The sequence below is a fragment of the Hyla sarda genome, chromosome 5 (genome assembly GCF_029499605.1).
Source record: "Hyla sarda isolate aHylSar1 chromosome 5, aHylSar1.hap1, whole genome shotgun sequence".
NCBI classification, from domain to species: domain Eukaryota; kingdom Metazoa; phylum Chordata; class Amphibia; order Anura; family Hylidae; genus Hyla; species Hyla sarda.
This window is the reverse complement of record NC_079193.1, coordinates 76,949,382-76,962,264: the sequence shown is the minus strand read 5'-3', so window position 1 is coordinate 76,962,264 and position 12,883 is coordinate 76,949,382. Positions and strand designations below refer to the sequence as shown.

Here is a 12,883-nt window from a genome sequence, read left to right as displayed (position 1 = left end):
CTCCTTTTTACCCCTTGCAAAAATTAAAAAATTGGGTCTACAAGAACATGTGAGTGTAAAAAATGAAGATTGTGAATTTTCTCCTTCACTTTGCTGCTATTCCTGTGAAACACCTAAAGGGTTAAAATGCTGACTGAATGTCATTTTGAATACTTTGTGGGGGTGCAGTTTTTATAATGGGGTCATTTGTTGGGTATTTCTAATATGAAGACCCTTCAAATCCACTTCAAAACTGAACTGGTCACTGAAAAATTGTGAGTTTGAAAATTTTGTGAAAAATGTTAAAATTGCTGCTGAACTTTGAAGCCCTCTGGTGTCTTCCAAATGTAAAAACTCATAAATTTTATGATGCAAACATAAAGTAGACATATTGTATATGTGAACCAAAAATTTTTTTTTTGAATATCCATTTTCTTTACAAGCAGAGAGCTTCAAAGATGGAAAAATGCAAAATGTTCAATTTTTTCATGAAATTTGGGGATTTTTCACCAAGAAAGGATGCAAGTTACCACAAAAATTTACCATTATGTTAAAGTAAAATATGTCACGAAAAAATATTCTCTGAATCAGAATGATAACTTAAAGCATCCCAGAGTTATTCATGTTTAAAGTGACAGTGGTCAGAATTGCAAAAAATGGCCGAGTCCTTAAGGGGAAAAAGGGCTAAGTCCTTAAGGGGTTAAAGTTGATAACCTGACTCATTCTTCAGGTTGGGTTTTCTGCACAGTTGGTATCTAGATCATTGGGTTTTATAATCTTCTTGATTCACTTCTTTGTGTCTTGGTGTAAGGTGCTGGTGCTTTTTTATTTATAGGAGATGGTATACCCGTTGTCCTTACTCATTTTCAGGCTAGGATACTATTCTCATTATTGTTACTGACGTGGCTTCAGAGCAATAATATTTTATAGTTTTAAGTTGGTTACATGACTCATTCTTCAGGTCGGTTCGCTACTCTGTGCGGTTGATTTTTAGTAGGGGTTTTTAGTTTTCTTGATTTCAATCCTGTTTCATGCTCTAGTTTGTTTATTATAGAAGATGGTATACTTGTGGTCCTGACTCATTTATAGGTTGGGATACTATTCTCATTATTGTTACTGACTAGTGTTGCTCGCGAATATTCGCAATTCGAATATTATTCGCGAATATCACATATTCGCGAATTCGCGAATTTCGCGAATATAGCGCTATATATTCGTAATTACGAATATTCGTTTATTTATTTTTTCTTTTTTCTTCACAGTACACATCACAGTGATCACCCCTCTCTGCTTCCAGCTTATGTGGTGTAAAGAAGGCTGTAATACTACTGTGTGAGACTGGCGTGCAAAAATTTGCATATGCGAAACTTAGCATATGCTAATTTTCGCATATACGAATTTTCGCTTAAGTTGATTTTGTATATGCTAATTTTCACATATGTTAATTTTCGCATACGCGAAGTTTCGCATATGCGAAAATAAAACGAGAATATAACGAATATGCGAATATTCGCGAATATATGACGAATATTCGTCCATATATTCGCGAATATTCGCGAATTCGAATATGGCCTATGCCGCTCAACACTATTACTGACACGACTTCAGAGCAATAATTATGTATTCATGCACACTCTGGTGCATCTGACGCTTTTCTAAGGTCAATGTTTTAATTGGTTAATTTCCACGGGTCAAGGTTAGGAGTCTGTTGACCTGGTCCTGACACGTTCTTCGGGCTGGGATACAATTTTTCTTTATTGTTGCTCACACGGCTTCAGAGCAAAATGTTCATGTAATGTTAATTATGGCATCATGGTTCAGTAGTTACAAATTAGGTGTGGGTATCACTTCTAAGATAATGCTAACTGTTAAGGTTCACAGGTTCAATGTGATGTGATAAGGACCTCGTGATAAACATAATATAGTCAACTCACATGCAGTGTATAAAAAAAGGGACTCGTGAATAAAAATAGTACTCAGAAAGGTGTGTAACATCAGTATTTAGTTATTATTGGTTATAATTATTAGTATTGATAGAAAAAACTAGTGGTTTAGGGATATAGGCCACATGCCACTATGAATATACTGAAAGTACAAGTGGACAATATCTTACCACAGTGGTATATCATGTCATATAATAGTGAATGAATATATAAAGAAAATATTTTATTACCAATAAAAATATGATTATAAAAAGAATATATGTAAAAAACTTGAGGGGCATATATTAACAGCACGAGATATAATTTGAATAGGTACCCATATGTGCAAAAGAGCAAATGTAATCACAGTAATTGAAGGGAGATAATCTCTCATAAGGTGCACAGTGCAAAGCAGCTTGAGGCTAAAAAGTAGAAACCAGAGGTCACAGAGGGAATGCAGACAGGCAACTGAAGAGGAGGCCTAGAGACAAATAGACAAAGAGAGAAGGGAAATTAAAAACATCTTAAAACACAATTATGTTAAAAACAACCCATCCCTATTCGGGATAGTACAAAACCGAGGGTAAGAGTCTAAGGTCCTTTGACATGAACCTCATGCAGTAGATTGAAGGTCTATCGCAGGAAGGGACTAAAGCTGTTGTGGTCATTTAGTCACAGGGGATGCAAGGTTTTTAGTCGGTTAATCCACCTCGTCTCTAATTAGGCAAGTCTTATTTTCCACTCTCCTCCCATAGTTCCAAGAAAAACTCTATCTATGCCCCTTACCTTAAAGAGGCTGGGGTCACAGTTGTGATGTTATTTGAAGTGCTTTCGGATGGTGGTTAATCGGGAGAGGTCCTCTGTGTCCTTAACCTCCATTATGCCCAGAACATGTTCCCTCGTCCATCTCTTCAGCTCTCTGGTTGTCATCTCTATGTAAATAAGATCACGCGGGCAGGTAGCATAATAGATGACGCCTGTTGTCTCACATGTGATGGTGTGAGTGATCTTGAAACTGCGCAATTTGAGAACTTCCGTCAATACATTGGGGCATGCAACGCATCTCCCACAGGGACGACATCCCCATTTGGGTTTCTGAGTACCAAATGGGTTAGGAGAAGTGGGACGTGTGTAGTGACTGCGCACCAATTTATCTCTTAGATTTTCTGCTCTCCTAAATGTCAGGGAAGGCTGTTGTGGAAGATAAATACTAATGGTAGGATCCATTAGAAGGATCTTCTAGTATTTCTGTAGGATGTCACATACTTGGGGGACCTGGGCATGAAATGACTAAATGAACCTCACCTGGGTAGCGTCCTTAGGTTTGGACCTTGGTTGGAGGAGAGAGTCGCGTTTAGTATGTTTTGCTCGCAAATAGGCATGATGTATCCAACTTTCATCATATCCTCTGTCGGTAAATCTGTCCCCCAGCTCCTGGGCTCTGGCTTCAAACATAGCATCTGTACAGAAAATTCGTTTTAGTCTTAAAAATTGCCCAACTGGTATACCCTTAATTAGATTACGTTGGTGAGAGGAAAGGTCATTTAAAAGCAAATTAGTCGCTGTAGGTTTCCGAAATAAATCAGTTTGGACACACCCATCCTGGTCCATGTGAAAGGCAACATCCAAGAAATCCATCCTATCCCTTCCAGCTTTATAGGTAAGTTTGATATTTAATTTGTTTTGCTTGAGATGATTCATAAATTGCTAAAGCTCGTGTGTAGATCCTTTCCAGATAAACAGGACATCATCTACAAATCGTGACCACATTTGGACCCTGTCAATATACGGAGGGGGGTCAGTGAGAAAGATGGAACTTTCCCATGCCCCCAAAAATAGGTTTGCATAAGATGGTGCACAGGACGTGCCCATCGCGGTACCTTGTACCTGCAAATAGAACTTCTCCTTGAACAGGAAGAAGTTGTGAGTTAATGCAAATTCCAATAACTGTAGCAAAAACTAACCAAAGTCTTCATCCACTTCTGACATCATTAAGAATTGTTGTAAAGCGAATAATACATCTTTATGGCATATGGAGGTGTAAAGAGATTCCACATCACACGTGATTAGTAGCATGTCATCTTCCAACTGGATATGTGCCATCCTGCAAAGAAAATCAGTGGTGTCCTTTAAGTAGGAAGGTAGTATTTCAACAATGGGTCTCAAATTGTGGTCAATCAATTTACAGATATGTTCACAGAGATTATTACATCCCAACACTATCGGCTTACCTGGAGGGGTTGTAGCCTGTTTGTTTATTTTGGGTAATATATATAGAGTCGCAATGGTTGGATTCTCCTTCATGAGGTATGTTCGCTGTTTTGATGACATTTTTCCTTTTCCCTCTGCTCCTGTAAGGATATACAAAAGTTCCCCCTTAAACTTGTTTAATGGATTAAAGATAAGTTTCTTATAACATGCAGTATCTTTCACTTGTCTATACATTTCCTTCTCATAGAGTTTCACAGGCCAGACAACTACGTTGCCCCCTTATCTGAAGATGTAATTACCACATTTTTCATTGTCTGAAGTTGTAGAATAGCCTCTCTCTCACTATTTGTACAGTTACTGTACTTAACAGTTGTTGGTAGTTCTTCCACTTCTTTAGAGACTAGTTGAACAAAAATATCAACACAAGGAAAGGCAGAGAGGGGGGGAACTTACTTGACTTGGGTTGTAGTGAGTCAGGAAATGCTTTTGAGTTGACAATATCCCGTTCATCTGACAATTCCTCCAGTGCTTGTAGTTCAAAGAACTCGTGATGAACAGAAGGCCTGATCAGATTGGTGGTGAAAGATCTTTTTGAATATAAGTTTTGGCATGTGGCATGTGGCCTATATCCCTAAATCACTAGTTTATTTATACAAATACTAATAATTATAACTAATAATAACTAAATACTGATGTTACTGTTAAGGTGTGCGCTCCAATCCCCGTCCCCGGACCGGAGCGCCCGCCTCCTCGATCCTTTGCCCCGGGATCCCGATGTCTCCCAGTCAGTCACACTGACCGGGAGCCCGGATTCCCTTGTGTCTGGGACGCGGCTGCCGTGACGGCTGGCCCCCGTTCACGCGCCGCGTCCCAGCTCCACTCACCTGGCTCCCCGCTCCCTGCGCCGTCCTTCCCTACCTCTCGGCACGCGCGGCCCCGCTCTCTAGGGCGTGCGCGCACCGCCTTCAGTAAATTTAAAGGGCCAGCGCACCGGTAATTACCGGTGCGCTGGTTCCTCACTCTCCCTGCCTTCCCTAATAAAAGCCTCCTGCCCCTTCCTGCCCTTGCCGGATCTTTGTGCCCTAGTGCCTCTGAGAAAGCGTTCCATTAGTGTGTATTGCCTTGCCTGTTTGCCGAACCCGTTGCTACCGCCTACTCGCCTGTGAACCCTTGCCGCCTGCCCTGACCTCTGCTACGTCCGACTACGCTCCTGCCTGCTCCCTGTGTACCACGCCATATCAGCTGCCTGAGAGGTTGAGTTGCTACTGGAGGATACGACCTGGTGGTTACCGCCGCAGCAAGACCTTGCGGCGGGTTCTGGTGAAAACCAGTACCCACTTAGAACCGGTCCTCTGGTATAACCCGCGTCATCGCCTCTCAGGTCCAGAGGATCCACTACCAGTCCTGCCGGTACGTGACAGTAAGATCCGGCCATGGATCCCGCTGATGTTCCTTTGCCAAGCCTAGCGGACCTCACCTCCATTGTGGCCCAGCAAGGTCAGCAGCTGGAACAGCTAACCGCCAGGATGCAGCAGCTCCTGCCATCTCAGCAACAACCAGCTCCTCCTCCTGCACCTGCTGTATCTCCACCTCCTGCAGTTATCTCCTGTTCCCGAGTCCGTCTATCCCTGCCGGACAAGTATGATGGAGATCCCAAGCAGTGCCGAGGGTTCCTCTCACAGTGCTCTCTCCACCTCGAGCTACTGTCTGACCAGTTTCCTTCCGAGCGAGCGAAGGTAGCCTTTATCCTCAGTCTGCTCTCCGGGAAGGCCCAGGCCTGGGCTAAACCGCTGTGGGACCGCGCTGATCCAGTCACCACCTCCGTCCAGAGCTTCTGCCAAGAGTTCCGGAATGTTTTCGAAGAACCGGCCCGGGTTACCTCCGCAGAGACTGCCTTACTAAACCTGTCCCAGGGAAACTCTACCGTGGGCGACTATGACATTCAGTTTCGCACCCTAGCTTCAGAACTGAACTGGAACAATGATGCCCATTGTGCTACGTTCAAAAAGGGACTTAATAGTGAAGTAAAGGACGTTCTGGCTGCACGTGAACTACCTTCCACCCTTAGTGACCTCATCTTGCTAGCCACTAGAATAGACAAGCATTTTGCCGAGAGACGGGAGGAACTTCTTCTAGAAAAAGGAATTGCTCAACCTAGACGCTACCCTCGTCTGGCTCCCGTTTTCCAGCGTCCACTTCAACCCCTTTCCGGGCCTCCCACTGTGGAAGCCATGCAGGTGGATCGGTCACGCCTGACCCCACAGGAACGAAGCCGTCGCAGAGACGAGAACCTATGTCTGTACTGCGCCAGTACTGAGCACTTCCTACGAGACTGTCCTCTTCGTCCACCGTGTTCGGGAAACGCTCGCACCTAGTAAACGTGGAAGAGGCGTTGCTAGGTGTGGATTCCTCCTCTCCACGACTCATTATATCCGTGCAGTTGTTCATCTCTTCCAAGTCCTCTTTCTCCGCTTCCGCCTTCTTGGATTCCGGTTCAGCTGGCAATTTCATTAATGCTTTCCTGGTTGACAAGTACCATATTCCTGTAACCCGTCTTCCTAAGCCGTTAGTCATTTCTACAGTTAACGGTGAGAGACTCTCTACAACGGTGCAGTTCCCTACCCAGCCTCTGCAGATGGACATAGGAATATTCCATACCGAAACCTTAGAGTTCTTCGTCCTCCCATTCTGCTCCTCCGAACTCCTCCTGGGTCTGCCGTGGCTGCAACGACATTGTCCCGTCCTGAATTGGACCTCTGGTGAAATCCTGCGTTGGGGCTCCTCTTGTTCTGGCCGTTGTCTCAAGCCTTCCCCTGTCAAACAGGTCCCGCAAGTCGCTCCGCCTCCTGGTCTGCCCAAGCCGTACCATTCTTTTGCGGATGTCTTTTGCAAGAAGCAAGCTGAGGTTCTTCCTCCTCACAGACCTTATGACTGTCCTATTGACCTGGTGCCCAGTTCGACCCCACCTCGGGCAGGATCTATCCTCTCTCTCCTCCTGAGACTCTTGCCATGTCTGACTATATTCGTGAGAATCTGGAGAGAGGATTTATTAGAAAGTCTTCCTCTCCTGCTGGAGCCGGGTTTTTTTTTGTGACTAAGAAGGATGGTTCTCTCCGTCCCTGCATTGACTACAGAGGACTTAATAAGATCAACGTCAAGAACTGTTATCCTCTGCCCCTGATCTCGGAACTGTTTGATTGCCTCCGAGGCATTTTCACCAGATTGGACCTACGAGGGGCCTATAATTTGATCCGCATCCGAGAGGGAGATGAGTGGAAGACCTACTTCAACACAAGTGACGGGCACTTTGAGTACCTGGTGATGCCCTTCGGCCTTTGTAATGCACCTGCCGTCTTCCAAGAATTTGTCAACGACATCTTCAGAGACCTACTCTATACCTACGTGGTCGTATACTTGGATGACATCCTAATATTCTCCCCCAATTTGATTCAACATCGGGTCCATGTGCGTCAAGTTCTCACCCGCCTTAGGAGCAATCGCCTATACGCCAAAATTGAGAAATGCCTTTCTGAACGGTCCTCCCTACCTTTCCTGGTGCATTATCTCAGCCCAAGGACTTCAAATGGATCCAGACAAGCTCTCTGCGGTACTGGATTGGCCACGCCCCTCTGGACTCCGATCCATATAAAGATTTCTGGGCTTTGCTAATTACTACAGACAGTTTATTCCGCAGTATTCCACTCTCGTGGCCCCTATCGTGGCTTTAACTAAGAAAGGAGCCAACCCCAAATCCTGGCCTTCTCAAGCCGAAGAAGCCTTCCAGTCACTGAAAGCTGCCTTTGCCTCTGCACCGGTTCTCTCTAGGCCAGATTCCACCAAGCCTTTCTCTCTCGAAGTGGATGCCTCCTCGGTGGGCGCTGGAGCTGTTCTTACCCTGAAGTCTCCCGGGGGCAAAATAGTAACTTGTGGCTTCTTTTCTAAAACATTCTCCCCCGCAGAGAGAAACTATTCTATTGGAGACAGAGAACTGCTGGCCATTAAATTGGCACTGGAGGAATGGAGGCATTTACTCGAGGGCGCCCCACATATTATGAACATCTTCACTGATCACAAGAACTTGGCTTATCTCCAGTCCGCCCAGCGACTAAATCCCCGCCAAGCTCGATGGTCCTTGTTCTTCGCCCGCTTTAATTTCGAAATCCATTTCCGTCCTGCATGCAAGAACATTAGAGCAGATGCTCTGTCTCGCTCTTCTGATGTAGTGGGCGATGAACTAACTCCTCAACATATTATTCCACCTGAACGGCTGATTGCCATAGCTCCCGTGGACTTCTTCCTCCTGGCAAATCTTATGTACCTCCACGTCAGCGGTTGCAGGTGCTCAAGTGGGGCCACTCTTCTCTTTTTGCTGGGCATCCGGGGATGCAAAAATCCCTTCAGCTGATCTCCCAAAGATACTGGTGGCCATCTCTGGAGAAGGATGTCTCGGACTTTGTCCACGCCTGTGTGATTTGCACCCGGGATAAATCGCCCCGCCAGAAACCAGTGGGCCTTCTCTTGCCTCTGCCCGTTCCCACAAGGCCCTGGTCTCACATTGCCATGGACATTGTTACTGACCTTCCCTCCTCCCATGGCATGACTGTGATCTGGGTTGTGGTTGATCGCTTCTCCAAAATGGCTCACTTCGTACCTCTCTCCAGTCTACCTTCTGCACCCATGTTAGCCAAACTATTCTTCCAACACATATTCCGTCTCCATGGCCTCCCCGAACATATCATCTCGGATCATGTCTCATTTGTCTCCAAGTTCTGGAGGGCCCTTTGTGGGCAAATTGGGATCAAATTGGACTTCTCTTCTTCCTACCACCCTCAGTCCAACGGCCAAGTAGAATGGGTGAATCAAATTTTTGGCGACTATCTGCGCCACTTTGTATCCTCCCGTCATGACAATTGGGTGGATCTCCTTCCCTGGGCGGAATTTTCTTACAATTACAAACAATCCTCTGCTACTAACAAATCTCCTTTTTTGTAGTTTTTGGCCAACATCCTCTTCCACCTCTGCCACAGTCTTCCTCTCCTTCTTCTGTACCTGCTGTTGACAATCTAGTGCAGGACTTTTCCACCATCTGGCATGATACCCAAACGGCTCTCCTCAGGGCATCTGCTCGTATGAAGGTCCAGGCTGACAAGAGACGCAGAGCCCCTCCAGAATTCCGCCCAGGTGACAAGGTTTGGCTCTCCTCGAAATATATCCGATTCAAGGTTGCTAGCTACAAGTTGGGTCCTCGCTACTTGGGACCCTACAAATTCAAGAGTCGGATTAATCAGGTCTCCTACCAGCTCCATCTTCCTCCCTCCCTCCGAATCCATAACTCTTTCCATGTCTCCCTTCTTAAACCTGCTGTCTTCAACCGTTTCTCTCCCAAGCTTTTTTCTCCCACCCCTGTTGCCGGTACTTCCGATATTTTTTCTGTTAAGGAGATCTTGGCGACCAAGATCTCTCGGGGGAAAATATTTTTTTCTGGTGGATTGGGAGGGTTGCGGCCCTGAGGAGAGGTCTTGGGAGCCTGATGAGAATATCTTAGACCGCAGTCTCATTCTCTGTTTTCTGGGCACCAAGAAGAGGGGGGACCTAATGGGGGGTACTGTTAAGGCGTGCGCTCCGGTCCCCATCCCCGGACCGGAGCGCCCGCCACCTCGATCCTTTGCCCCGGGATCCCGGCATCTCCCAGTCAGTCACACTGACCGGGAGCCCGGGTTCCCTTGTGTCACGCGCCGCGTCCCAGCTCCACTCACCTGGCTCCCCGCTCCCTACGCCGTCCTTCTCTGCCTCTCGGCACGTGGCCCCGCTCTCTAGGGCGTGCGCGCGCCGCCTTCAGTAAATTTAAAGGGCCAGCGCACCGGTAATTGGTGCGCTGGTTCCTCACTCTCCCTGCCTTCCCTAATAAAAGCCTCCTGCCCCTTCCTGCCCTTGCTGGATCTTTGTGCCCTAGTGCCTCTGAGAAAGCATTCCTTTAGTGTGTATTGCCTTGCCTGTTTGCCGAACCCGTTGCTATCGCCTACTCGCCTGTGAACCCTTGCCACCTGCTCTAACCTCTGCTACATCCGACTACGCTCCTGCCTGCCCCCTGTGTACCACGCCATATCAGCTGCCTGAGAGGTTGAGTTGCTACTGGAGGATACGACCTGGTGGTTACCGCCGCAGCAAGACCATCCCGCCTTACGGCGGGCTCTGGTGAAAACCAGTAACCACTTAGAACCGGTCCTCTGGTACAACCCGCGTCATCGCCTCTCAGGTCCAGAGGATCCACTACCAGTCCTGCCGGTACCTGACAGTTACACACCTTTATGAGTACTATTTTTATTCACAAGTCCCCTTTTTTATACACTGCACATGAGTTCACTATATTATGTTCATCACAAGGTCCTTATCACATCACATTTACGTTGATTTTACACATACATTCTCATACACTTATCATTCATTCTCTTTTTACACTTATGGTCCTCCATTCACTCACATATTGTTACCATTTTTTTTTGCCTATAATGTGTATATTTCATTTCTTCACAGATTCACTTGGTGGAGGTCTTGCATGTTTTTGGTGATGGGTAAGTTTTCACTATTGCACTGCACTATGCACATTTATTTTTATCTTATATACTGTCCTGTTGCACTCCTCACTATTTCTCTCACTGCCATTTGCATTTATCAACTTGTACCACTAAGAGTTAATGTTCTTCACTGGCCACTTCACGCTTGCGCACTTACCTTGTAGTTACCTAAGTAACCAACAAGCATCCCATGATCGGTATCCAAGGGCCGGGACACACGAGACATGTGACCTGCTGTTGAATTGCAGCTTGGGTCACATGATCGGAGTCTCCGGCCCTAGTATCTGACGCCACTTCCGGCCGGCACATAGGAGGCTGGAATCTACATAACAGGGCTACGCAACGATGGTGGCGTTAACGCCTCATACCGACCATAACCAGGGCTACGCAGTGATGGCGGCGTCAGTGCCGCATACTTATACACCACCAATGATGCTATAGTCAGGTACTTAGTGCGCACGCACAGGCATTATAACCAGGTACTCATTGCGCAAGCACTTGCATGTTCACAGCTGCTACAAACAAGGCTATTATACCATAAGAAACGAAGTGTGATTGTGATTAAATGAATGGGATGTCCATCAAGTATGACTGTGGAGCTGATTGGTGGCCCATGACCATATATAACCTTCCGGTCTGACACCAAGCACATGCCCCTTGACTAAGCATAGGGCGAAAACGCACCTTTGGGGCTGGAGGTGAGATGTCTCTCCATTAGGTGCACAGTCCATTTATCCCTTTGTTAATAGTTTTTAGGTACGCAGCTTTTCTTTTTCATGCTTTTGTTTTTCTTTTCCTATTATGCTGTATACACCTATATACCTATGATATTGTACCTTACCATCTATGTACTATTGTGACATCCCTCCCTTTTCTGTTTGTGCCATTGGCCGTGCCTGAACACATGTCTATTTTGTACTCATTTATATTGTCTTTGTTTTTTTGTTTTTAAACAATAAAGTTTATTATTAATTCACATTAATATATATCATGTGGTTTATTTTTTTGGTGGTAACCCCACTGCAGCAGTGGAGTCGCTGTTTATATCCAAAAGTCTACTTTCTTTTTCTCTGTCAGTGCTTTTATGCATTGATTTGGGCTTGTGGTGAATCGCTGAGGGCAGCAGTTTTTCTGTGCACAGTGCTCTATCTCTCCATGCAGTGAAACACTTTCTCTGAAATAAAATGCTGATGTGACTGACCGCAAGATGGCTGCCGATTATAAAGGGCTGTGACATCACAGGGGTGGCTGGCTGCTGATAGCCTGCATGCTGCATGTGATTCAGGGTCATCCCGCCTTCCTGCCTTCCCAGGATTCCTTGCCCCATGTCCTCACATGTTGATCCACCATTTTAGATGCCCTGGAGCCTGGACCGCACTAAATGGAGTTTAATTAAGCGATTTGTGCAATCGAATCGCGGCGATATTCTGATTCATTTTCGAAGCAAATTTTTCCTGAAATTCGTTACGAATTTGGATTCTTCAGATTCGATTAGCTCATCCCTAATTTTCACCATATAATTCACTATTTAGACGACTTCCTCTTGATAGAGCCGCCTGATCACATACCTCGGGACTTAAATACATTACTCACTGTTTTCAGTCAGATGGGAGTGCCAGTATCCCCCAAGAAAGTAGAAGGCCCTTTCACCGTCCTTATCTAGGAATTGTTTTAGATTCAGTCAGTATGTCAGCCAGTCTCCCTGAGGATGAACTCCTCAGAATTAGACACGTACTTACTAAATTTTTCAGGTCACGTGCTGTCCCCAAGAAGGAATTACAATCTCTGTTGGGAATGCTGAACTTCACCATGAGGATTATTCCTCAGGGGCGTTCCTTTATATCACGTCTATTAGATTTACTACCGACCGCATCGGACCAAGACAGTCCGGTCCATGTGGACGGTCAAGCTATGGCGGACCTGTTTATGTGGCAAGACTTTCTTTCTCATTGCAATGGGGTCTCAATCAGTCCTCCGTAGTTTTTTGCAAAACGTCCTCCGCTTGTGGTTTTGCTACAGTCTGGGGCAACCAATGGCTGGCGGATTCTTGTCCAGAAGCAGTGAGGGCAATCCCAGCCTTCAGCCATACCTTGGCCTTGTTTGAACTTTCTCCCATATTTCTGGCTGTTTTCGTATGGGGTAATCAGTGGACTTATTCCACAGTCACTTTTGTGTCTGATAATCAGGCGACGATAG

The 12,883-nt window shown here is 45.8% G+C and overlaps 1 long non-coding RNA gene across 1 annotated transcript; it reads right to left on the bottom strand.

Annotated features, from left to right (window-relative positions):
* Positions 1–2,202: 2,202 nt before the first annotated feature.
* LOC130273255 (uncharacterized) lies at positions 2,203–10,980 on the bottom strand. Its single transcript, XR_008843929.1, has 3 exons — positions 10,845–10,980; positions 4,133–4,252; positions 2,203–4,005 (listed from the first exon to the last, which is right to left on the bottom strand). It is a non-coding gene; the product is annotated as an uncharacterized LOC130273255 (long non-coding RNA).
* Between the last annotated feature and the right edge of the window lie 1,903 nt (positions 10,981–12,883).